Below are 26,870 nucleotides of genomic sequence, written 5' to 3' on the forward strand. Positions count from 1 at the left end.
TATACTTCACAGATATCGGCTGGATCGAAATGGTGCCGGCACAATCTTTCCGATTTGAGGCTAATGTCGGCGCAATACTGTGTCCTGCCATGGGAGACGTATCTGTTGGTCACAAAGGCTGTCCAATTTCTGAAGATCTTTTCCTGGTGGGAGAGCCGACCGTGGCAGTGACGACACCGGGAGAGGCGGCTGTTCACGAACGACGTCGCCTTGCGCTGATGAGCGCGGTCCGATGCGGATATTTGCCATGCCGACGCTGCTCGGAAGGTTTTGTGGTGCGCTGAAGGATTAATTGCTACGATCCTTGAGCCTTGAGCAGAGCCAAAGAACGCTACTAAGTGTGAGATAGCACTAATGTAATCTATATGCATTAATCTTAGACGATCGTGACAAACTTTGGCTAACACGATAAAGAAAGATGAATAAGAAATCATGAGCGTATTTGATAGTGTCGCCATTGCACCTTTTTTTACACGGTCTGCGTGAAAGGTGTAACGAGGAAGACGTACGCCATTTTTACACGATTTTGCAGGGTGTAGGAAGGGTGTAAATGGCCATTAATCTTCGTCACACCTATAAATACTCCAAAAGCGTGTAGAAAAGGTGTAAGAAGGGTGCAGCAAGGGTGTTCGTTTCAATATGCACGCTTTTTCACACGAATATAGGTGTGAAAATGTTTTGTGTGTACAGTAAAAAAAATATGCCGTCAGTTCATTTATGCAGTTCGACGCCCAGCTGTAATCGCCTTTGATTGGAAGGGTAGTGGGTAGATTTCGATGCTAGATGCCTTAAAATCTGCCCACTCTTTCTTTTAATTTTTTTTTCTTTTTTCACAATCAGCCGTAAAGAGTTTCGCGTTCTGACATTATCGCACCCCCTGCTTGTACGAATTCGCGCTCCACGAAGATATCTAATACCTAATTTGCTTCTTTTGTGCTCTATCTCTTCTATTTACCCGTCGCCTTTCCTGCCCTTTAAGGCATCTGTGCATAGGCGCTGCCGTGACTGACCAATGGCCGTCGTGTTTTGTTTACTGTTATCCCAATCGCTTTACGTTAAGGTCTTCCCCACTGTGGAAGTGGGGCGGATTCTTGGGTTTCTAGATGCCGCTGTGTCCTCCTCTCCACTGCTTCGCTCGATTGGCCGGACTCCTCTGTATGACGAGAGATTCGAAGCAATAGCGGCTCTACTCTCGTGTGCTCTGAAAGAGTCTACATAGTTTGAATATGGTGATATTACATAAAGAGCGGGGACGGTTTTTGTATGCAGTACAAACCTTGGGGAAAAAAAATAGCAAGCAGCTGCTAAAAAATAACCCACAAAAAAGAAACAAATAAAGAAAAAGTTCGGAGATGCCGCAGTCAGCGAGCGGATTAACATTTTTTCTCCATCTCCCTATCTTAGGGCGGACTGCGGACTCGCCGAGTGTCATCGGGCACGGCGCCGTGCAGACGCGGCGTGGCGTTTGAGCGTGCCTCCTTGGGCAACATTTGTTGAGAGCTCGGTCTCGCCGCGTATGCTTTGGGCCGGGAACGAAAAGGGGCGCTTTGCTGGGCTTCCCCGGGCTTCACAGTGGAGAGCTGGACCGTGCCGGAAGTCCTGCTCGTGTCCATCGTATACAAAAGACGACCCGTGTCTTCTGCAGACGCGATGACGGCATTATCTGGGCACACGCCTCAAGCACTTACGAAGTTCGTTTGCTTCATACGTGTACGCCCTTCGAACGTTTGTACAGACCGTTCTTGTATGGCCAATGTCAGACGAGGCAGAAACAGACACCGTATGTGTCTTTTGTGCGATGTAGAAGTTGCTGCGTGGCCGCAGTCTTTCTCGGTGGACAAGAGTGTATCCGAGTGCCGCCGGTGTCGCCGCAGTCCGGGAAGCGCGTTTCAAAACCTGCTCGGTCCCCCCCAAGAGAGCGAAGGTATATAGGTTTCTGGCGTAGCCAGGCATTTCTACTGGGGTTGTTTTACTTCGCTCGTAGGGGTGGAAAGAATATGAGGAGAAGGAAGAGCGAGGCGGTGCAGCAACATAATATAATCCTAGTCGGTATTCCTAGTGTTGCTTAAAAAAATAATAAAAACAACAAAAACATTCACTTTTTTTTTTTTTTTTTTTCACAGCCACGCAGCTGGAGAGGAGCTGTGTGGTTAGGTCTGGTTCAGAAACACTTTTTTACTACGTGGTTGATACAAAAACCGAAAGTCGTAGAAAAGAGTATATAATTACATTTGTTTTTTTAATAACGCGCGTTGACGTGAAGGCTGCCGACGCGGCGTGAACCGAGCGAAGAGAGAGCCGCTTGAGCAAAGCCGGCGGATAACAGCGTGAACATGGCTGCTCCGACGGTTCTATAATGGGTGAGATAAACATTTCTGTGAGTGGAGTGGACAACGACGTGGAAGTGGACACTCGACTGTCCCTCGAGAACTGAGTTCACTCGAGGCTCGGGGCGGTGGCTCTTCTCAATGGATCACAGTTCTCTGTAACATGATGTGGGGAAATAAGACACGTTGTGAAGGCTATCTCGAAATACCCTCCACCTCTTCGCTGTGTTTATCATGTCTGATACAGGTTTTTTTGTTGTTGTTTTTTCCTTCGAAACACGTGGGATATCTACCTCAGTGTCTCGCTAGTGTACTCAAGAAAAGCGGGTGTTCGCGTAAAAGTTTCCGGGGGCCCCTTTGAGTCTTCACTCCCCCCTCACCCTCCTTTTCCCAGGAAAAAAATTCCTAGCTGCTGCACTGACCTGTGCCCCGGAATCGTCGAAAATTCGTGAATCTTTCCGTCGTGCCCTTTCACAGAAAGTTTCGGAAGATAGGTTCTGCCGAAATTCCCTAATCGCTACGTGCTCGGAGATGCTAAACTCGGCGCCGGGCCTCTTTTGGGCCTCGGTCCTGCCTCGCTCGGCCAGCAGCTCCCTCAGATAGCGGCGTCGTGAGAGACGCGTGCGACGTGTCGATATGCAGATGCGTCCGCCACCGGGAGGGGTCTGCGGTCCCCCCCGGGGCCGCCGTGAGCTCCAGCCTCGGCTCTTGCGGCGGTCCATTAGGGAGCCGGGGGAGCGGCTGCCTCGTTCGATCCGGGGACCGCCGCCCGCGGGGATCGATGGGGGACCGCTGGCCGACTGCACACGACCCACGTGCGCGCGGAACGAGCACCAGGCAGCTTCGGTGCTGTTTTGCGGGAGGGCCGACGTCATCGGGATCTTGGTGCCCGCTGACTTCCGCTTCCGGTTTCTGCGGTGCAGCGTCCACCTCGGCGGGGCTTTCGAATTGAATTGAATTGAAGTTTATCGGGATTTTCACGGCGCCAAGTCCGGTAGGCAAGTCGAGATAAAAGACATTTCTGCCTGGACGATCCCGTAGTTCGCAGCAGGTATACGTGCAATTGCAGAAATATACAGATACATGCAGGAAAGAATATATATGTATATATATATACATACATACATCTGGCACATTCGTGGGTATTGTAAATGTACACATTTCTCTATAAGACAAAAGCAGTAGAGAATGTTAGAACATGCTAAAAAATCGTACTTTTTTCAAAATCATATGGAGGTTGATACTAGAGTGTTTAAATCCCGTGAATCTGAATATAATGTTCGTTTTTTTTTTTTTTTGAAAATGTAGCTAAACGCGAGAAAACACGAAAAACCTCCGACCAGTCGTGACGTTATAAAGGGGTTTTCCGGCCGCCAAGCGCGTGTCGCTTGTTGTCAGGTGTATTCCCGCGCACTGGTGACAGTCGTGGCGTCTTTTTCTGCCTTTTTCAAAAATAGCCAGAGTGCGCGTGCATAGCTCTTTTAAAAGGCGCTGAAGATGCGTGAGAGCAGAGATTCCGAAAACTCTGTATATGACGTCACACTCCGTGAAGGAGGGCCTCCAACAGTTCTTTTGAAAATGATTTCCTGCACACCCCAACACACACACACACACAAATATTTTTGGAGATTTTGGAGGTTAAATGAAGATGCATGATTTAAGGACTTTTCCTTTAATTCAATACCGCTTCCGCTTCATGGGAGACAAAACGTGTCAAGTCATGCTCAATCGATGATTTCTAAATTCACAATAATTATTGACGAACGGTTATTGTCTAGCCTTTTTGATTTCGTGGACATATCGTTGCCAACCCGGCAGGGCGCCAAAATCCGGAGGCAAAAATTTTTCGAGGACTGAAATGAGCTATCGTAGAGCGCCGGAGATTTATTTTGGCTAATTTCGAAAGAGGTGCCGCGGCTCCTCGCGGTGCTATGATAGGAAAGGGCGCAGGAACGAATGTGGTTCGAGCTAAAATTTGAGATTTATTTAATGATTAATAGATTGCCAAGCGTTCGCTCCGGCCGCTGGTCATGCCCTGGTTTTGTGGAGAGTGGAGACGTCTTCCCTGTGTTCGTGTTGTCCTCCTCTCCGGCAGCAGGACCCCCTCGGGGAAGGGGAGGGGATGGGGGTTCTTTTATCTTGCCACGCAGCTGGAGACTTCGCCTCGGGTGGTGTCGGGTATCCCAGGTTCGTGTCGGATCCGCGGTTCAGGAGTCCGACTTGCGTGGAAAATATGTGCCGTGAATAGAAAAGCCAATACGGGGGGAGATTTACAGTTTTTGTCATGGTATAAAAATTGCGCATGCATTGCGGGTCTCCAAAATACGTAATTCGAGACAGTGACGTCCCTGTAAAAATGGCTGCTGCTTAGAAATATGTGGATTATCTGGTTATCTGAAAACTGGCAGAAATATTCGTGCGCAAAAAGAAGAAGAAAGAATAGTTCGCGTTGCTTTTGCGTTTGAGCAAACATCGTGGTATACTACGATGTTCCTATTTGGAAGAGATGTGACAAACGTACGTGTTAGTCGTTGAGCCAGTCTTCATTGGGAAAATTCCTCCATCCTTTATTTCCTTCGGCCAATCGCGGCTCGCCTAGAAGCAAATGCAGTATCCCATTTTACGCGAATGAGGCGAAGCTGACGAAAGTGTTCGCGAGGCGAGTGCAAGCGCATGACGTCCATGACCGCACGACATCATCACTATACTCGGGGACCCTTGTGTTTGGCAGTGCCAGTTAAAGGCAATGCAGTTAAAGGTAATGCAGTTAAATGCAATCCAGTTAACGGTAGTGCAGTTAAAGACATTGCAGTTAAAGGTACTGCAGTGAATGGCAACACATGCTAAAGGTACTGCAGTTATTGGCAATGCCGACGTTCACAGTGGAGCCACCGAATAAGGTTCTCTAGTTCAAAGGCAGAACACTTCGGTGATCTTGGCGCATAATCATTGTTGCCAGTTATCTGAAGCCTTATCTGAAATGGCAGGAAACGGATATATGCTCGCCTTCGAGAAACGTTAAAAGAGTCCGCAACGGAGCAGAAGAATATCGCCCGAGCTTCATGACGCCGTATCTGCAGCTCGGAAAGTCGCGTTGTTGTTGTTTTTTTCTCGAATCGTAACGATGGTTATCGGCGCCGGCTTTGCACTGAGCACCAAGATGGCGGCGCCCACAAATGTCTGAAAACGAGGGGCGCTGACACTCTAAGCGTAGATCGTTGAGTGGCTCACGCATTGAAGTGAGGCCGATTGAGTCTCCTTATAGGCGGATCTATGTCGGTGTGGTTTTTTGTTCGGCTAAAACCGACACGTTCGCAGGCTACACTAGCACATTTCTTCGTGCCTTTTTTTAAATTTTATTATTATTATTTATTTTTATTTTTTTCAGATAGCGCGTGGCAAGAGAAGGGAACCCTCCCTCTCCGCCGCCTGGGCTGGGATGAAACTCTGTCGTCTAACGACGTCGTCGTCTCCGACTAAAAGCTTACGTCGGTGCCCCAACTCCGCGGGGGCACCGAATGCGGAAGAGCTCAAAAAAAAAAAAGAAAAACAGTTTTGTGCTTATATTAAAAAAAAAGTTTTAAAAAATTGACAAAGAATTTCTTTTTTCCGACTTCTTCAAAATTTCCGTTAGTTCTTTTCACCGAACGAAGCGTGCACTCACCAAAAAGGACAAAAAAAAAAAAAAAAAAAAAGAAACCCAACGGGGAATTTTCTTTGCATGCGGGTGAATGTACGGCGGATATCGGGGCCCGGGGCTCTGTCGGACCGGATCGCGGGGGGATGCGTTCGCGACCCAGGCGCGCTCCTTAGCGCTCCTTAGCGCTCCCAGCGTCGCCGGCGTAGAGATGGATATCAACGCGCCGGATCGTGAGCGCATCCCGGAGAAAGATAAATACGGGACGCCTCTTCCCTCCACCCGCACACGCTCCTGGCAGGGAAGGAGCGCCCGCACAGCCTCCTCTCCGCTTTTCCTGCATATCTTTATGTCGTCGTCGCTATTTTATGGACTTGGCTCTAGTGTTCTTATTTTTGCTTTATTTATTATGATTATTTTTTCTTTGCCGCGTTCGATTTTTTCTATCCGACGTCTTTCTCCGGTTCCGTAGCCTCGTCATTACGGTTTTTTTTTTTTTTTTTCATATAAAAATATATATATATATATATATATAATTTTTTTTTTTTTTTCGGAACAGTGGTTTTGCCGTGTCCGTAGCCCCGTTCTCGGTCTCTCCGCCGAGGCGGCCTCGGCCCGCGGCGCAGCGTGCCCCCACCCAGCAGCCCGCGTCGTGCGGTGATGTGTGCCGAGCGTCGCGGCGGGCTGAAGGACGGGACCGCCGTGTGCGCTTGGCGATCAACAGCGGGAAGCCTGGGGGCTCCAGCTCCGCGCTCTTTTGCCCCCTGCTCGGCGTCTCAACTCTTCCCTACTATAGTAGGAGAGAGTTGAGACGCCATTCGATCTCGCCCAGACCAGGGGTATGCCCCTGGTCTGAGCGAGATCGAATGTACGCGCCGAGAAAGTCTGGGGGACGAGGAGGCGAGAGGAGACGTCAGAACGGCCGAGCTCCGATTGGAACGATTAGTGGGTAGACCTAAAGCTAGCAGCCTTTGTCTCCTCTGCACTCATCGAACGCGTTACAACGCGGAACGCCGGCGTCCGGTGTTTGGCTTTCGCATACGAACGCGTTCGACGAGTGCAGTGGGGACAAAAAGGCTGCTAGCTTTATGTCTACCCACTAATTGTTCCAACCCGAGTTCGGCGTTCTGATGCCCCCCACCACCACACCCCACTTATGCCCCGAGAAAGTGAGGGAGAGGAGAAGACGAGAGCGCGCGGGCGCGGACGTCAGAACGACGAGCTCCGGTTGGAAGGATATCGTTATCATCGTTGTCGCAATAGATCGCCTAAAACGATCTATTGCATCTACCATTTTCGTATCCGTCAAGGCGTCTGCACGGAGAGCGCGGCCTCCGCTCGAGCATGCCGGCATCGTTTTTGTTTAATAGAGAAGAAATTTGGACGGCCGTCGGTATCTGCGAATGTTCTTGGTGGGAATCGAAATGGATTTCTTCGTGCGAGTCGCCCCACGATATATTCGAGTCCCACGCACGATCGTGTGCGATGCTCGCATATGACGTCACTGCATCATGCTGGTGGTCATCCTTACTCGTTGTTGCCGAGAAAAGCAAATTCTCCGGTTTTAGATGTAAGGCTGCAGCAGGCGCCTACCTTCCGTATAGCCTTACTTACATCTGCACCGAGTAAGAAGGCCGCGACAATGGCCTCGGATGTGACGTCACTAAGAGCCATGTACTGTTTGACCAACGGCATGGACCCGTCTTTGACCATGTTATTATTATTATTATTATTAAAACTCACTTTCGCTGAGCCTTAGGGTGAAAAAAGAAAAGAACTCGGCATCATTGGCTAAGGTTTCTGTTTGTTTGTTTAGGAATGCTCATGGCTCTACATTGAGTGCCAAAACATGAGTGGTTACGAAACGTCTAAAACCTACGTGGCCAATACTGAGGAAGTTCGTAAAATTGATTGAATGGAACTACATTAGTGCTTTTTCTGATGCCTCGGAGGGCAGTGCATACATGCGGGTGCTGGTGAGGGTGTTCTGCAAAAGCTGTAGCCCATGTAGATGCAGCATACCGTTTAGTCCGCTGATTGTTCGAGGTACATTTGGGCGCGTATTCAGAAAGATAAGTCGCGCTTATTCGTTCAAATGAGTGCAGGAAGTTCATCGAAGACTCTTTCTTGCGTCGCAGGATTACGCGTGAAAACGCCGAAGCGGAGGGATACAGCGTGCCGCCGATCAACGCGGCAACGTTCGTCCGCCTACCATCGCCTCAACAGACTGGGTGAGTGCTGCCGGAATCCCACGGGATGCCTTCGTTTCTGGGCTCGCCGTATTCCCTTCGGGAGACCCCTCCTCGGTCATGTAGTGCCGGGAATCGCGCCTCATCGATCGGTACACGTCGGGACAGACCCGCTCGCGTCTGGGGAGAGCTTCCTCGCGGTCACCCGCGTGCGGACCACATGTGATGCGAGTCGGCCGGCACCTCGCGACTCGGGAGCCGGCCTCCGAACAGCGGCTGCCGTCACTCGAAAACACAGCGCGCTCCGACGCCCCCTTTTTTCACCGGGCCGAAAACATTGCTTGCTCGGGCTGAAATCCCTGGCATGGTTTTCGCCGGCTTCCCCGCTGGAAAAAGAAGAGGCAGCGGAGATCGACCGACCACTTTGCAGCCGAGCAGCTCGAGTCAAAGCGGCTTATACGGCTCGATGCACGCTGGGACATGCCGCGCGAGCAATTTGGGTGACGCCGCGTCGTGAATATTTAAGGAACGCGTCTTGGCCACCGCGCGGCACGCGACGCCTCGCGCTGCCAGTGCGGGACCGAACCGACGGAGAGAGTCCCCGGGCCTCATTGTCGCGGCATTCCTTAGCTCGCGTCATCTTCTTGTGCCTCGAAACGGGCGCGCGTACACCGCCACTTGTTTGGTGAATACTCGAGAACTTTTGCGCCGACGCTTGCCAACTTGTTTTGCTTTATTATTATTATTATTTTTTTTTTATTTTTTTTTTAGTTTTGGCTTAGTGGTTTTGCAGCGCGTGGCACGCAACTTCGGAGCGGCCGCTCGTGCTCCGCACGATAATTGGCGGCAGCTCCAGTTCCCGGTTTTTGTTGCTCTAACGTGTCGGTTCAGACGTGTGGGTTGATTGCGTCTAGATTCACTAACTGAATAGGTTTCCAGAGTACCCAAAATTCCCGAGCTCCGCGTCGTGGCTCTCAAGTTCATCCATATTCGTGCAGACATTTAGAATTCTTGCGTCGCACACTGTATGCGGTAACTGTACGGATAGCGAGTCGTTGGTGTTGTCGACAGGGCTTTCAGGTAGGTGTATGGGCACTGTAGGGTACTAGATAGCCACCTTAAATTGCTTACGACATTACTTACATTCCAGTCTAGCTGCACTCGTGTAATCATTACTCCGCGGTTGACGTTAACAGTCGTACCGCACTGGTCAAATATCTCATATTGAAGTCAGTCACCGCTGAGCTGACTGTCTGAATAGCCAGACAGGCCTATAATTTACTGGACCAGGGTGGTCTGCACCCTGTTTCTGTTGCTGCGGCGAACTTTATCTCTTTGAGTCGGGCCACTTATTTCTGTTGTAACAGTGAGCCGCTGGTACTTTTTTGTTTACGTTTTTTGACCATGTAAAAGTTCGTCGTATAAACATCACGGCATTTCGTCGATTAATTTACAACTGCGTACAAGATGTACGTACACTATTGTTCAGGGACAGGATAGAATGAAACAGCCTCAAGCTATCGGGATTGCTTGACAATTTCTTTGTGGATCAAATGAAGCTTGCAGCGAACTCCAGGAATGCTTACCGCGTGAGGATGCTCAAGGCAGTTGGCAGTAGAACGCGGCCTCTGCGAATGGTTAATGCGTACAAACGGGACTAACGGTGAGTTAAGAGAATGGCTCTATCTGAAATTAATGATGTTTGTATCACCAATGATATTTGTATCATCATTGATGGTGCCTAATCAGAGAGATGCTTCTCTTTCACTCGGTGCATCAAGTGACATAAGACCGTGCTGTCAACTCTTCATTTGTGTTTTTATGCCACAAAAGAATAAAAACAACAAAGTAGCAAAAAAAAAAAAAAAAATCTCGGACGACAACGGTTTGAAGGCTCGTTCACATAAGGATGTTTGTTCTCATTGCGTTACGAGTCACACGGATATTCGTGCTTTCAATTTCGCGTGCAAAGGTACTCCTTACACTGTTTTTTTTTTTTTTTTTTTTTTTTTTTTTACGCTTTATACGAAGCGAATCAATTTGAATAGAAAGGTCCGCGATGGAATTCTTATTCCGAAGGAGCCGTTCTTCTGAGCATCGGTCGTGTCGAACGAAGCTCACTCGAAGCAGCCTAATCGGCTGCGAGGCGACGAGCGACATGTGGAGAAGTATAAATGCGCTCATTTCACAAAGCTGACTTCTTGCATTGGACTTGGAATTCTTTCGCTACATAATGGCTAGCCAAGTACTAGTCCTCCCGTTCGCAGACAGCGTTGTAGCCTCACGGGAAGTCTTTTATCGTTCTCTGACCTGCTCCATCGAGCGGAGGCACAGCAAGCAGGCATATACATATAGAGCCGCGAAACACACAACGCGTACGGCACTAAACGGCTGAGAAGAACCGACCCGGAGTTTTGCGGTAGAAGCCGCCTAGCTCTCCACAAAATGGCGACTGATGGCGGCGATTCGAAGCAATGATGATAGTATAGGGAGCGCCCACGTGTCACGTGACTTTTGCCGTCCAACGAAGTCGCAGCAAATCAAAATATACTCGGCTATTGTGAGTTTGTGGTCAGCAAAGCATTAAAGAATGGAAACTGGAGTGCTGTGGACGGAGTATTCAGTGACACTAGTTGCGTCCATCTGCGAAGTGTGTGTATGTGGGGGGGGGGGGGGGGGGGCGTGGTACATGCCGGTCGCGATTGTGCGAGCTGCAGCGACGGAGAAAGTGGGACCGCAGATGAACGTGGGCACGGTAGAAGCAAGCTCTCGCGAGCGGACCGCTCTTCCTGGTATTGTAACCGCACGTTGTGGACGTGAGGGCCATTACCCGCCCATGTTGCGATGCCGTGCCGTGCGTGGCTTCAAGATCGCAGGAACGCTGGGGCCCTCGGTATTTGTTTACCTTCGTCCGAACGATGCCTCACGAGCATTTGAGGCCACAAACACTGCGCATCTCTGGCTGTAGAGAAAGGGTATTTGACTGGCCAGTTAGCTCGCTGCTCTTATGGATGTCGTTGATGGAGGTTTACGAGCCTGGTTGCCGCAGGTGGACCGATGGCCGCCCCAGCTGTGCCTTGGCCAGCGGGCAGGTGGCAGCGCGGAGTTAAGATCACTTCCTATGTAGCGACTTGTTTGTTCGTTCGTTTTTTTTTTTTGGCGTTTCTTATTTTCTTAGCTTATTTGCGTGTAATACGTATTTGTCTGCATGTCTACCTTGAGTGGCCCTGTATAAGACAAGGAAAAATGTCTCTTAATTTTTTTTTTCCTTCATTCACATGCTATTGACACGCAGCAGGGTCACTGATGTTGACTTTGAGCGCCGCGAGTCCTGTCTGAGTCTGGCAACGCAGCCTTCGATCAATACCACCCGGACCAGTTTCTTTCACATGGCGCAGAAGGGCGAATGTGCAGTACGTGAGAGGCGAGGGGACTCAAGTGTTGGTTGAAGCAAATTCTGTGCCACCACGTGGGTGGATCCAGGTGCTTCGCAGACTCCCAAACTCCTTCTTTTGACCAAATTCCCTCGCAGATTCTGTATTCTGTGACGTTAGACAGAAGTTCCCCGACGTCCAGCGAGAGGTGGACATCGCCGCCGCCCCGCGTTTCACAGTTTGTAAGCTCTGTTAGTTTTTTTGTTTTTTTTTTTCATTTTTTTCTTATTTTGTTTTAATTTAAAAAGAAATGTTTTTTCAATCGCTTACATCTCTAGTCTCCCCACGACGAGCAGAGCGTTACCGCGCGGCGGCGCCAACATGCACGCTGTTTCCGCTTCGACGTGTTGGGCGCTTAGGCGCGGGTCGGCGAACCACTAGCGATGACGGAATTGTGGAGGCCTTGTCTTCGTGACCTGGGTGCTCGATGGAGGTAGCATTCCCGAGTCAGAGCAGGACTCGACGAACCGCAACGGAGAGTTATCCTATCCGACCCAACGTTATGCCAACCCTAGGCTGGGCCTATGCCGCGGGTCAAGTAACACAGCGCATCGGATTGGCTTGTAGCTGGCTTGTCCGCCGCGGTCCATAGTGCGGTGAAGCGGAGTCGGTGGATATTTCGTTGGCACGTGCCCGACACGCCGCTCTGAACACGTCGTCGTTCCGCTCTCCGTCCTGAGCATGCAGCATCAGTGGGTTCCGCGGACTCCGCGCCCTCTCCCTGTGCTGGTGCCTGGAACTCCCGCCCTCGCGGATGCTCACTCTTCCTTCTCCCGACTCGCTGGAAAAGAGCGATGAAACAAATTTCAGGAGGCCTTAAACCTAACAAGTGCGTCTCCGAGCACGTGTTTTGCGGCTCGCGCTTGAAAGCTTCAATAGACCCAAGGTCGGAACCACTCAACGAGGTAAAGGGGCTTATAGCGATAAGCTGGTATCCCGTTCACCAGGCAAAAGTGACCCCCACCTGGCTGCCGCCATGTTGTACAATTTTGACCACTAGACACATGACCGTACCAAATCCTGAAGCTTTTACGCAAAACTGAGCCGAAGTTTGTATTGCGATCGCTGTAAAAAACCTGTAAAAGTATTTTTTTCAATACTGTTAACCCCAGAGATCAGTGTATATAGCTCCGATAAAAAACCCAAATACAGTACCGTGGCTGACGGCATCTAGCGGAGGCATTGCGAAGCTCCCCGAGTTTTTGTCGTAAAAGCGAGTTCTGGACTTAAAACAAACGAAACATAACTTATCTCGTCGGTACATTTATTAAAGATGAATAAGCATTTATTTGTGCGTGGTACTTTGTCGAAATCTAGGCGTAAAACTATAAGGTCACGTGTTAAATGGTCAAAAATGTGCAACATGGCGGCAGCCAATTGGGGGTCACTTTCAGTTGCCAGTTTATCGTTGGTTGTGACCACGGTGGTCGTGACGCTGCGGTTTTAGTCCGCTGAAAGGATCGACGAGGGCTCCGCGGATGGGCCGTTAGCACCAGAGGGACTTGGCTGGTAGGAAAGCGTTGGGCGTAAACACTTCCCGTGGTGGGCTACCTCGAGAGTCTGGCGTACTTTATGACGCGAGGCTCGGAACGCGCGTTCTCTGCCGAGGGAATCGGAACGTGCTTTCGGGCCGGGATAACACGGTGGTTCTGGCTGGCACTGTTTACATCGGTGTTGGCTTTCTCGCCCGCGTGTTAGGGGGCACGGCAGAACGCGTCAACGTCACACAGCGTCTCGAGGAATGAATGACGGGGTGGCCTAGTCGGTGCTATCCCCACCGAGGTCGGCTGTCTGACTCGCCTTGCGACTTGTATAGATATAGTTGCTTGCGTCCGGACCCGCCTAACCTTTGGCCGTGAGATATACACAGATCGCGGGGTCTAACGCGGGGAATGTAAGCCATTGCCCAATGGCGAGAAAGTAAGCCGATCGGTTGTGGCCTTTCGGCCAGTGGGAAACTCGTGTCTGACGACGCGTCGAGGAGTCACCGGTCGGGATGGGCCAACGAGCGATTTTGAGTGGAAACGCAGCAGGCCAGCACGAGAGCTAACGACCCGATATCGAGCCGCACCGAGCTTCCCACAACGAAGTTGGACACCCCATCGGGACTTGACATCCCGGACAGCCCAAGGTAACCGAGCGAACCCGTAATTCCATCATTGTGCAGGGATTCCACAGCTTCCAACAGAGTGCACTCCTTCGAAAGGGGTCTATCTTCAACAAACGCGCGCAATACTTTTTTTTTTTTTAGAGCGCAGTTTTTAGGCGCCCGTTTCCGGCTTGAGCGGCGTCGCCTTCACCGTCGCCGTCGGCGTAACCGCCCGTTGCATGCACGTTGCACGGAACCAGAGCGTTGCATGCAACCCGCGTTGCATGCAACGCGCATATTAGCGGCGTAACCGCGCGTTGCATTATGGGTAGTTTCCCATAATGACGTCACGAGGGTTACCCTCGTCAGGATTACGAGGGTCACGAGAACTATACCCTCATGAGGGTCACGAGGGTCACGAGCGTTACCCTCACGAGGGTTAGTTACCCTCAAAAGGGTTACCCTCACGAGGGTTATGAGAGTTAACCTCACGTAACCCCCCCCCCCCCCCCCCCCCAACCCGAGGTCACGTCACCTCAGGGACTCACCTATCCCTCAGTACCCTTCAATCCTCCTCTTCAAGAGCTGCGCTCTAATCCGGCGTTACAGGGAGTTGTGAACGGCTTTCTTTTTTATATTTTTAGGCATATATGGGAGCTTAGTTGGAGAAATGCCGTCTTAGAAGGGATTCGCGTGTAGCACGCTTGTTGATAGCGCTTGCCTTTCTTCGGCAGCGTGCAACATCGCATTCTCTAAAAAGAAATTGTCCATCTGGGTAAGAGATCATTCGAAAATTCTGGGGTAACGGTTCATCGCGGCGTGAGAAGTCACGTTATTTCTCTAGTATAAAATATTTTCCTCGACGTTTTGGTTTAAGAGGGCGCGGTACCTCTATTTATTCGTCCGTTTCAGCCACCAGATGGCGCGCGGCTCGAAACGTGGTTGAACGCGCAACTTCTAGATGGCGCCAGTATCGAAGTGTGAAAAGGCCCGCGTTATCCGCTGCGTGAAATAGATCCCGAAATGTGCCGTGTTCTCCCGGCGGAGGAAGTTTTTCCCTCCCTCGCGCGCGCTTGGTATGTACGCGCGTCGCGCGGTGGCCGAGTCCGGCCTCTGCGCTGTGTGATGCAGTGGATGGCGCTCGTTTCTGTTCGGAGGTAGGAATAAAAATGCCGGTCCCCTTTTTTACGACGCTCGTTTCTATAGCTTGTTTTTCTTTTTTTTATCTCAAGTGACCTACAGTACCGCCTGTTCGAAATCGTCCTTTGCGGTGAGCGATTAAGAGTCAGGTTAGCATTTTATTTGGGTCAGCACTACACGTTCAATGGAGACCTCGGGCGGCGATGTAAATATGCATTGCTCCCCAAAGTGTGTCCAAGGTGCGCAATGACAATTGGAAAGAGTATTGAAGGCGCGCGACCGTCGGTTGGTAAAATACGTGCGTTAGATTCACTTATTCAGTCTAATCATTTTTGCCAACGTCTTTTATCCGTTTCGACAAATGACATGGTCGAGTCTATTGATAACCTTAGCTAGATTGGACGTACGGAGTGTCCGGGCTTTAAATAAATTTGCTTCGTTTATGTGAATGAATAACTGTTTTCTCTTTTCCGTGCTCGGTGCTATGCAAAAATCGCTGACATGTTATGGTAGCTCAGTGTGGCGGCGTTTTGCACGCTGACTCGCTATTGCATTCGCTGTGCACAATATGTGTTCAGATGGAATGTGCTAAATCGTATTTCCGATCGATATGATAGATTTACTTTGCTACAATGTTCATTATATTTTCCCAATTTAAACTGGTTCGTCCCTGATCTGAGCCTAAGTTCCTGATCGCAACAACTTTTTTTTTTTTTTTTGTCGAGGCGCTATTTCATTTTTTTTTTTCTTTTCGTCTACCTTGATACCCCATGAGCGCAAAAACTATCATAAACTAAAAAAAAAAAAAAAATTGTGGGCATACAACGACAACGCACCCACTGGGACCCGAGTCAAGGCAAGAACAACTAACTACTAAAAGGGGAAAAAAATCATGTTCGCATACACAGACAGAACGCCTCCATCGAAAGAAATGAATCATGCGCTTGTTCTGCCAGTCTCGTTGTGCGTCTGTCAAAAGCCACAAAGGAGGAAGACAATCAGCGCCTACACCACTCCCCTCATCCCCCCCCCCCCCCCCCCCCCCACCACCACCCCTAAAAAGAAGAAAAGAAAGGTTTCTTGGGCGCGCGCGCGGTCGCCCATGCGATGACCTTGGAAGGGTATGCGATTGTAGCACGTTTGTCCCCCGTTGTGCCCCTGTCTCAAATGCCACGGTCCGTTTCTCCCAAGTGCCCGTCTTATCTTCCCGAGTATCAACTCCGCAGTGATTCTGAATCATTCTGATGCTTTCCAACGTTGCAAAACTGTTAGACGAATATTTGCACAGAAGTATACACTGTTCGCAGAACTATCTACGGCGCTAAAATTCAAAAGTTGTTGGATTCGGGAACTCGTGTAGGTTTAGCTCATTGTTGGAACATTCTTATTCGCTCGATGAACTCCACAAAACGTGTAAATATTAGAATGAACTTTCCAGAGAACGATAGTTGTTGTCGGGGTTCCAGGCGACCGGAGAGGTCGCAATTATTGGCTGATTAAAAATTTTATTTCATAATCACAATCGTATCATCAAGGGCACGCCATCTCCTCATCACTTCTTCTACGAAAAGAGTTGCTGTATTCGTAGCACACACAGACGGAAACGGTTGAGACTGTGCCCAAATAATATCTTCTTTTGGCAGATACTGCGCAGCGATTACACACAATGCCTCTAACATAAACATGCTGCTCCACATGTCTATTCACAAGATGCAATACATCGTTCTACCAACTTTGTCGAAATGGGCATGAAAGCGCGTAACCGTCACTTTTTTGAAGTTCTACTTAGAGGTGAAGTGTTTACCGTAAAAAGTCGTTAATTATTTATTTTTTTCCGTTCCACTACAAAGCTCGATTCACTTAAATTTTTGTTTTTATATCGTCTCTACAGCGCTTTTACGTCGGTACTTTCGTGTTAGAGGACATCACATAATGTGCGAAAAAAAAAACAACAAAAAAAACGGTACGATCGATGCTGCATAGCCTTTTTTTTTTTTGTGGACATCAAAAAAAAAAAAAGATAGTAGTTGTCTTCACTTCGCACTGCATGTTTTAGCACGGAAGTTCCTATTTGGTTATGATGTCTTTACTTTCTTAAAAATTGTATACAGTAATTTAAATTACCGAATTACAAAAACATCGAAATTGTATAATTGCTTTTCGTTGGGACGCCATGACGACAGCGACACTCGTGTTCCCTCGTGGTTGTCGCCAGCATTTCTACGATGAATTGCCAGGATCGCGAGATACAACAGCGTGACACTCCGTCTTCTGTGACGTCATTTGTTGCACTTCGGGACCACTTTTGATGTATGGCCAGCATAAGACGCTAAACACACCAGTCGGAGACGCGCTGCAGGTGCCATAGTACAGCTCCTAAAAGTAGCTGTCACGTGCTTTGCTCCGCGACTGTGATTCCCTCACAGCAGCTCTGACTGAGGGTTGCCAAATTACGGTGAAACGGAGTATAGACAAAACAGACCGGAAACGAGCTGCCAGCATACGATAGTCAAACTCCAACAAAAAGGATTAGTTTCTTCCCAAGCTGGACGACATTTACCGGGCATCTTTAGAGCTGCGAAGCTCAAAATCACGCGTACTCATAAGATTTTTTTTTCTCGCGTGTTTGTGATTTTTATGATGTCCTGCAAGCAAGAAAAAAATATATATGGTGAAGTCACTCCGAGAGGGTACCGATAACTGCGAGCCACGAACATGAAGGATTCGCTAACATCCGTCAGGAGTGTGAACGGTAAATCGTCACGCAAACATATTCTCACAAGCTGCAAATATTTATTTGGCTTAGCAAGTAGAATACTAGTATACTAACGACATGTGATTATTGTACACAAGATACCATTTCTCGGTTCTCCAAAACCATTTCCCTAGTCTGAACGGTCGCGCTACGGGCCGCGGCTAGCCGTGCCCTTGATAGACTACGGAGCTGCGTTATGTCGTCTGCTACTGTACCGCCAACAGGAGAGCGATAGCTCTGTGTGCTCCACAGATGCGTGTTGCGGTATAACTCTGTACGTCTGTCCTAGAGGAAGACAAAAAGATAAGCTCTGTGACCCCCTCCTAAGCTAACAAAAACAAACAGAAGTATACTCGTTTGGACTGAAAGGTTTACAAAATAGTGACCAGGCATTGGAAAAGCATATGTCACAGAACTTGGTTTATGAAATGGCATCATTGTTTCGAGCAAGAAATCACCTGCTCACTACTGGGACGATGAAATCGTCACTATTTATTGCGTCAGGTATATTTGCGCTCATGAAGAAAAATCTGAACACATCCTTCTCCCAAAGTCCTGTGTCGAATAATAAACACTTTTTTAAACATCTATGCACAAATAACTCATTTTTTTCTACACTTGTATATACACGTTAATTAAACGACGTCAAACCGCATTTTTGATTAGATCTTGATGTCTACACCAACTACATTCATATTTTTTAGGGCTTTATTGAACGATAACTTCAACTATAGTTACTGGAACACGATGGCTCGATCTCAACAAAAACCTCAACGTGCGAAGCTTCCACAGACGGTCGCTTGCGAGTATTCTCAATGTGAGATTTCAGAAGCTTTCGCTTGCCATAGGGAGCTTGCTTTCGACTACAGCACTGCACGGGCCCGGAAAGCGCGGAGCGCGCTGCTGTGGGGAGAGGTTGACTTACAAGATGACGTGTTACGTGGTCACGTAAGATGGCGTCATTTCGTGCAGCGTGATCACGTAAGATCACGTCATATCGTGTAACGAGATCATGTAAGATGATGAGTTTGTGTCACGTGATCACGTAAGATGACGTCAGTTCGTATGAACTGACGTCACCTTACGACAACGCCAACGACATCAGTGCCGTCCGGTACCATTGACCTTAGAAACGCGCCTCTTCGCTTGAAGAGCTGATATGCGTTGATTGTTATTTGTTTCTTTTGCCTACTACAGACCATTCAAAAACTCGCCTTCTGGGTGCCACCAACTTCGTCTACTGGGCTGTGAAGCGCGTTCGAGCGTGCGCAATACCTCTCTAGGCCGAAAGATTGTACACTGAGTATGCGTTCACAGCTCAATGACTTAGGCATTTTTCGTCAGGATAGATGCTCCCACGAGAAGAGCGTAATGGATATGTGAATAGAATTGGAAATTTGAAATGTTCTTGTCCAATCGCATTTTTCTTTGGTTATCAACGCTTTTTAGCGTCATCACAAGACGTTCAACCCATAATACACTGGTGATTAAAAAATAAGCACCGAAAAACATGCACCGATTTTCGCTCAAAAATAAACACCGGAAAAAACATACCGTAATCATTACCCATGTCACCTTTTTGGGTGATATGTGAATTTCCAGAAGAACAGCGAGTTATCACCCTCCCCTAGGAATACCCTGACTACAGAGCAGGCGACCCGTTTTTCCCGCGTTAGATTGCGGTGACCACGAACCGTACGGAGGTCACAGGACGTCCGTGAAAAATAAAAAGGAGGCAAACAACGATCTACTCTGTGCACGCTTCATCCCCGATTTCCACGACCCCAAGGCCGAAGGACGTTTGGGTGAAGGATAACGATAAAATAAAACTTTGCGTCAAAAACAAAGCCCGTTTTTAAAAGAAAAAAAAAGTAGAAACAAGCACAACGCGTTGACGGACCGCGAGGTTGTGGAACACCTCGCGGTCCGCTTGCCACAGGACGGTTGTCTTCGACCCATAGCTCCAAGGTGAATTTGCCACTTGCGAAAACACGGAGACCTACCCAGCGAGAACCAGGAAAGCGAGACACGCACACTGACGCCTCGGCGTGCAGAATGAAACAGGATACGGGCGCGGAATACGGCCGCGGAAGAACACCTCGCACAGTGCCGATCCGGCCGATCTCCGAACGGACGATTTCGCATTTCGTGGACAGCGAGCGCCACCGCACGGGAGAGAGAGGTACCTTAAAAACGACGAAAACAAGCACTGACACCTTGGTTCTTTATATTTGCTGTAGTTACGGGACAAATCGACTTACATGAATAATTTGAATATTATTCGATTCCGTAATAAATTTAGAAGACACTAAGCGCAATACCTCTTATGTTTGAATTTATATAATTTTGTAAATTCGCTCCGAACGCAAGAGTGCCGAATTAGCCAATTTTGACCATTTTCATGATTTTTTAAAGAATATAATTAAATTTATGATGAAACATTTGTGGCGCTTAGTGTCTCGATAATGACTCAATGTCTTTAAAGCTGAAATTTTCAAGAAGATCCGCGCAGCCTTTATTATGTGAGAATTTTTTTAATTTGGTGAAAAACCTCATGTATTCTCTATGGGGCTCTGAGGTGCGCCCCCTCTTAAACGTGCCCATACACCGGGACCCAAACTTGTACTGCACGGGTCTGCTCTAGAGCTCCTTGTCTTAATAATCGAAGTAGAGCCACTGCATGCTGCTCTTCGCCAACGAATTCTCTTCATCCTGCGCCCACCCCTTGACGTAGGCAGCGTCAAGTAGTTTTTGACTGCACGTGCCGTCGCCCTCTTTACCAGCGGAGTCCACTTCGCGACCTGTACACTAGTTTCCGTGACTGCGTTGTTTTCTCGATAACAAAAACCTCGCAGACTGTATTGGTCATCCGTGAGAAAATGCTTGCATGCAGAACACGATATGGGGTCGTTACATAACCACAGTCCGGTAAATTTAGCGTATGGCGTACTAAACCACAGCGTTTCACGTTAAAGTTTGAAGGATGATCAGCGTTCCACGTTCCATGCTCAGTTCAGTGGGTGGGTGTTCTGCTCATCTCTCCGGAGTTGCTTTGGCTTCAGGGAAAGCCGGATAACTTTTACTCCGTGCTTGCAAGACGCGGCGAGTATCAGGCAGCGCACATTCTGGGTGATTGATTGACTCCGTCTTGGCGCCTTCTCCTCCCGGGCTCGGGTTTATCGGGCACCGGAGTGCCGATGTCATCGGCCTGCGCCCCGCAGCTCTCTGGTTTTGACGCCCCGCCGCCTATCGTCCGCTCCTCAGGCATCGAATTTCACTCTTTTCGGGCGAGATAGCTCAGCACCGCCAAGCCCACCGCATGTAGGATGCTGTTCCTTTCCGCCTGCCTGGCTTCCTCCAATTTGGGGTGCCATCGATTATTGACGGCGCGTGTCGCCTTCGCAGCCGAAAAGGGGGATTCGAATGATGCGGCCTACCCCGCCGATCTATATACATTTGGCCCTCTGGATGTCACAGCCCAACATCACATAATCGACTGCGGATTGGTACCGACAAGATGGATGCGCCCAGTCTTCATCTGGGCAGCCGGGCGGGGGGCGCCTGAATCCAGCCTGAACCTCGTGCTGGGGAGGCCATCTGCCAGCCTTACGACATCACCATGACTGTTTATTGACATCCTCTGCTCGCAGACGGGTTTCCGCCGTGTCTGGGAGCAGCATTGGTGGAATCTGAGCCTAGGGGAATCTTCCCCTAGGCGCAGATTCCGTGCACCAATAAAAAAAGACGCGAAGGTGCCTCAAAAACAACCTCCGAGTGTTTAGCCGGGCGCGCTTGAGGCGAATTAAATTAAGCTCGTGCCTCCCCGATCACCGGGACTCGAGACGAGATGCCCTTCTGTGTCGCGTAAGTACCGGGGCTGTCCCCGGCAAAGATTAACGCTCTTAATTAAGGAATGGCAGGGAAAGCGGCGTCTCGTCTCCGCCTTGAGTTTTGTCTCGTGCCCTTCGCTTTTTGAAGTTGGAGATCGTGTACGGTGCTTAGAGTGGCGCTCGAATTGTGGGCGAACGGATCGCGAGTTCGTGGGGATGCCTTGTCGGGCCCTTCTCCAAACGACCGCGATCGACCCGAGCTTGCTTGTTGGCCGCCTGATGCAGCCGTTCCGCGCGCTGCGGGGACGGCGAAACTAAAACGAGCCGGAAAACTCTGCGTCATTACATAGAGGGTTCAAACTTTCACGAAATGTGCATTGAGGTGATAGATTTTATCGTGTGAAATTTCAAGGCGTAGCCCCCTTCTTGTGAGAGATGATATTAACAAACTTGACATGGTCAATGCGGAGGTGTTAGCAGACGACCGAGTTAGCCACGGCTGGAACCTGTGGTAGCATCTCCCAATGAGCCCAGCGAGCAGACAACCGTCGTATGCTCGCGTCGCCTGTAGGGGGATGCTGCAACAAGTTAAACCATCGCTCACTCTGTTGTCGTCTGCGAACACGCTTCCGCCGTTGACCCTGGCGAGCTTGTTGGTCCAATTTTTTTGCAAGGGAGCTACGCCTTCATACTTCACGAGGTAAAATCGACCGCCTGAATGAATATTTCGTGAAATAATCTAGCTTTGTGCGGCCGCAAAGCTAATTCACGACCCTTCTATATACTCTCCTCGTCGTGAGACGCTCTCGAAGACGATGATCCTGCGTGATAGGTTGGGCGTGGAAGTCGTAGTAAAGCCAAGAGAGTCCTCAGCCCCTTCTGTCTGTGCGTGCGTGTGTGCGCGCGCAAACACACACACACAAACACACACAGTGCGCAAGTTAGTGCACTCGTGTGATGATGTGAACCTACATTGTACACATATAGCGCGAGAATCCGTGGCAGTCCAGTATATGTCCACACTTGAGCATTGAAATTGCTGAACGGTGAACCAAATTACTTTTCCACTGTACGGTTTGTGAAGCCCCAGAGAAACCCTACTGGCTTCGGTCTGGACTGAGGTGCAAGAGTATACATATTCAGTGTTGCGATGGTCAGTATTCCCGTCCTTTTGTTCATCATGTGCGATCTGCCTCTCCATGGTTCGGGGAACAGGAATGCAGTTACATCGACCGACTCTCGAGTCGAAATCTCAGTCAGTTCGCTGCCGGAAGCAATACTATGCTGACGAACAACCTCATACCCTCGTTGCCTCCACTAGATACATTCTTGAGAAATTGCGATGGCTGTATCTGCAGCATGATAAAGACTTTACCTTTGTGATGATCATGTAAAGGGTGGCTTATTTCTCGGTGTATAAGGATAATTTTTTTTCTTTTAATTGTATTATGCTTTTCGTTGCTTTGTTTTGTTTTTATTTCGACGCGTTTGATTTCTCGAGGACGGCGAGTGTGAAAAAAAAGTAAACAAAAGAGAACAAGATATGAAATTACGCGAGAACGAACGTCCCGGTGAGCGTCAACGGCGTCCAATCACGACAGCAGCTATCTCTCTCCGCACGCACGTCTAAGATTTTCCGGAGGCGCTGGCCTCCCTCAACATTTCACCGCACACCGCGGCTAAGGAAATTAAATTGCGAACATTATTTGTTCTTGTCGGACGCTCCTCGGGTGTGCCACGATCGCGCAGCCATTGTGATGCAGAACGGCACGTTCGCGTAATCCGGCAAACACTGCGGGGACGGCAGAAATCCGTCCGATATTAAACGAAGAAAAGAAACCGACTTCTCGCAGTGGAGCAGACCGCGTGCGACCAAAATGGCTTGTATAGCCGAACCTCCCCTGTTTTGTTTCTTTAGTTTCGCCAGTTTCTCTCTCCCTCCGCCTCGTTTTTTTGTTGTTGTTGTTTTTTTTTCGCGAAGAATTACCGTCGGTACCGTAGTGCGGCAACGGCAGCAACGTCTCGCTCCGTTTCAGCCCGAGGTGGACCGCGGAGAAGGTAACGAGCCGCAATTGGACCCATCCAGCGCCTCGGAACGTGCCTCGTGACTCAGCGCTCGATCGTAAGATCGCGTGGCACATTGGCGAGGAGGACTCAATTGGCCCAGGTGCACGGTTCGTGCCTTTCCTCGTGGTCCACGTCGGGGCGAGACAGCCAGGCGAGCGCGGCGCGGACTACACGGGGAACCCTCTGCGTGAACAATGGACCGGAAAAAATGAAGCGGGGAAAAGGGAACGGGCGAGCGTGGAGGTGGAGGAGTGGTCTCTAATGGAGTGCGGCGTGCCCGCTTCGTGAGCGAGGGTCTCGGGAGGAGCTGCCGCGAAGGCGAGAGGCGCTCGCACACGCGCCGTTTCTTGAGGTGGAGAAGAAACGCGGCTTGGTTCGCGTCTCCCGAGCGAGCGACGCGCCCCGGAGACGTGTCTCGGTCCTTGGGTACCTCGGGCCGATACGGTTTCATAGACAGAAATCTGCGGATGGCGTCGTCATCGTTAGTAGATGACCGACCCGCTCCAAGTGGCAGACACCACACGGAAGATAGACGCGAGACGCGGCAGACGCGTTCGTCCTGGCGTTGCAGCGTTCCGCTCGTGATGAGACGCTGCACGAGGCTCCTGGCTACCGACGCTGACGAAACCTATACGCGGCTCTGCGTGAATTCAGTAGTGATGACGTTTGGGGAGAAAGGACTTCGAGAGGGAATATATATTGCTCGAGGGCAAACACCCGCGGAGCTCGCTTCCGCCGCGGGTGTAGGCTTCTCCGCAGCGCACCGCTGCTCGATTAGAAGCGCGCTCAACGGGCCTAGCCCGCCGCTATAGACACTTCGAACAAAAAACGAAAAAAAAAAAACGAACATTGCTAGTCGCGTTCTTAAACCCCACTTTCAAAACGGGATGAATCAAGCGCGCACGTGGTGTGTAAAAAGAAATTTTGTGAATGTTGATGAAATTTTCAAAATTAAACTGTGGCTATATTACTCGAGACTATATGGTAGGCAGAGGTTAGATGTTCCGAGAACCTACGTTCATCGTTCGTGGTTGTATTTTTTTTTTTCTCACATTTTACATTTAATGAAGAATGATTTATGAGTCCCCTCGATTAGATATAAGTGGGAATCTCTGAAGGTTTAATTTTATGTCAAAAGCATCGTTTACGGGCCGTTCCCATGTAATCGGTAAACTTTCTGAGGTCACGGTCCATATATATGGTCAGGTTAAAATGTAATTAGCTTTGATATGAACGAGTGGAAGCTCGTGAACATCCTCTACGAGTTCAGATGGGGTTTTCGTTTAGGCACAGTGCAATTGTGAAAAGCTTGCAAAAACTATTCGATACTTGATTCGGCCAAAACCACCATTCGCTTAGATCTCGCTTCGGACTTGGAATACATTATTCGCGCGTGCGGCATGCCTAGGAAACTGCATCGAAACGCCGGTTGTTTCGGCTTATTATTTATTGTACATTGTCATCACCAGAATTATAATTCATAGTTCCCCGCTTCATGTTTGCGTAACTATATAAAAAAATTATATGGCCTTCTCATGCATTTGGTGCATTGTGATATTACCTGATCTATTATTTTTATAAGTCTTCTGCCCCGTGTGAGTATGCCAAAGTCCATACGCGCTTTGATGCATGTCTGGTGACTTCTCGGTGTCACAATTATTTTGTAATGTCATGCATAGTAAAATATTGCACTTATAGATAAAGTGCATACTTCCAGTGCCATCCATTTATAACGATACCTCATGTGACGATGTGCCGCTTATACGATCAGTTTCTAGTCCAGATACCAGGATAATCAGTTACAACGATTGAAACTTCAGTTTTTCTCATTATCGTCATAAGTGGATTACAGTATATATATTCGTTCATCTTACATTTCGTCTCGAATTTTTGATTCAGGTTATATTACTGTATTTAAGTTATCATTTTGCCTTATTTATTGCGTATTTCCTCGTTTATATCAGCTTACCTAATTTCCTACCTTCTAGACTGCAACAGGTTCCCAAACCGGCCCCCTAGCCGAAACGTTTGGAGATCCCCGCTCTGTAGCTTGGAGCATCCAAATGCCGAGCATTCGAATAAGTAAACGAAGCTCGAAGAGCGCCCAACCGCCGGGCATTGATTAGCTGGTCTGACGGACGCGGGAACAGCCGCGCAGTGTTGCCGGGGTTTCCAGACGTTGACGTAAAGTCAATAATGTGTTCTTTTCTTTTTGCGTTTTGGCGTAAAATTTAAGGAAATAAGATGCCCCCCCCCCCCCCCAATCATCCCCCGCGTATATTAGGGGAACGTGACCAGGTGCAAAATAAAAGCCGCCTCCGGTGTGTGTGTGTGTCTACAGTTGCCGACGAAGTGCGTATTATGTAAGACGTGCTCGAAAAAGGCCCATCAGGGAGGCGCCCCGTATTCGCAACATGGTTTTACTCCGTCAGGAAACAACTATTCGCGCCCAGACCTGCGTGGTTCCTGGCTTTCGTTTCATTCGGCAGTGGTTACTGCCGTTGCTGCTTGGGACCTGGTCATTGACCGGGGCCTCGTTCTGCGGATTCCTCCGACGTATACGGGTGTGCGGTCGGAGGGCGCGAGCAGACATCGTCTCGGGCCCTCGGCCACGACGACCCCCCCGGGGCTCGTGGCTGCCGTGCCCCTCCACGCACGTAAGCTGCAGGGTGCACCGCATTCGGATCTGCCTCCGACGGCTGACTCGTGTTCTATCGGGTCTCGGGGAGGTCGGCTCTGTTTTATTTACGGCGACCGTCGAAGCGACTTTCCCGCATGAAACGAATCGGGAAGAGCGCGGCTTTTTAATAGTGTAACGCCAGCCCGCGAACAGCCGTGAATAAGGGAGTGTGGACCCGGACCGCAGGCTTTCACGTTCCCACAGCGGGTCCAGCGATCGCTGGGGTGCTGGCCGGAGCCAACGCTGCGTGCCCTTGAAAGTGCCTTCAAAAGACCCGACAGCGCTCGAATTCGGATCGAGAAAGGTAAACCCGGCTTTTTAGACCGCACACATGAAGTACATGCTTCGCAGAAAGCTGAAACGCCGTGAGAAGGTGAGTCGAGTGGAGGTGATAAAATGCGGAAAATTTTAGCACCCTTAGGTTCCCTGGATCAAAAAATACAAAATATGAAAAATTCTCATCTGAGCCGACGTCCACCTAAGCATGATTTTCGTCGCACCGATATTTGAGCTTGTGGGCGCCTGTAGCATTTGTTTCAGTGAGAAAGCTTATCAGTTAGAAAAAAAAAATATTGTTTTCGTTTTTGCTGACATTTTTTTTTTCTTTTTTTCTCTTACTGACATAATTGCTACACGCGCCCTCAATCTCAAATTTCGATTTGATGAAAATCAGGCTTAGCTGGGCTCGGGCCTCGGGGTCATAGATAATTTTTGTTTTTCTT

General features: G+C 49.3%; 1 protein-coding gene across 1 annotated transcript in view; it reads left to right on the forward strand.

Annotated features, from left to right (window-relative positions):
* The window catches only part of LOC120838712 (polyhomeotic-like protein 1), a gene marked incomplete in the record, with an annotated part of 202,850 nt that overhangs the window by 40,265 nt on the left and 135,715 nt on the right, over positions 1 to 26,870 (forward strand). Inside the window, 1 exon segment of the mRNA XM_042290987.1 lies at positions 8,103 to 8,195.

This window comes from Ixodes scapularis, unplaced genomic scaffold, assembly GCF_016920785.2.
Source record: "Ixodes scapularis isolate PalLabHiFi unplaced genomic scaffold, ASM1692078v2 PGA_scaffold1__304_contigs__length_218370807, whole genome shotgun sequence".
Classification (NCBI taxonomy): domain Eukaryota; kingdom Metazoa; phylum Arthropoda; class Arachnida; order Ixodida; family Ixodidae; genus Ixodes; species Ixodes scapularis.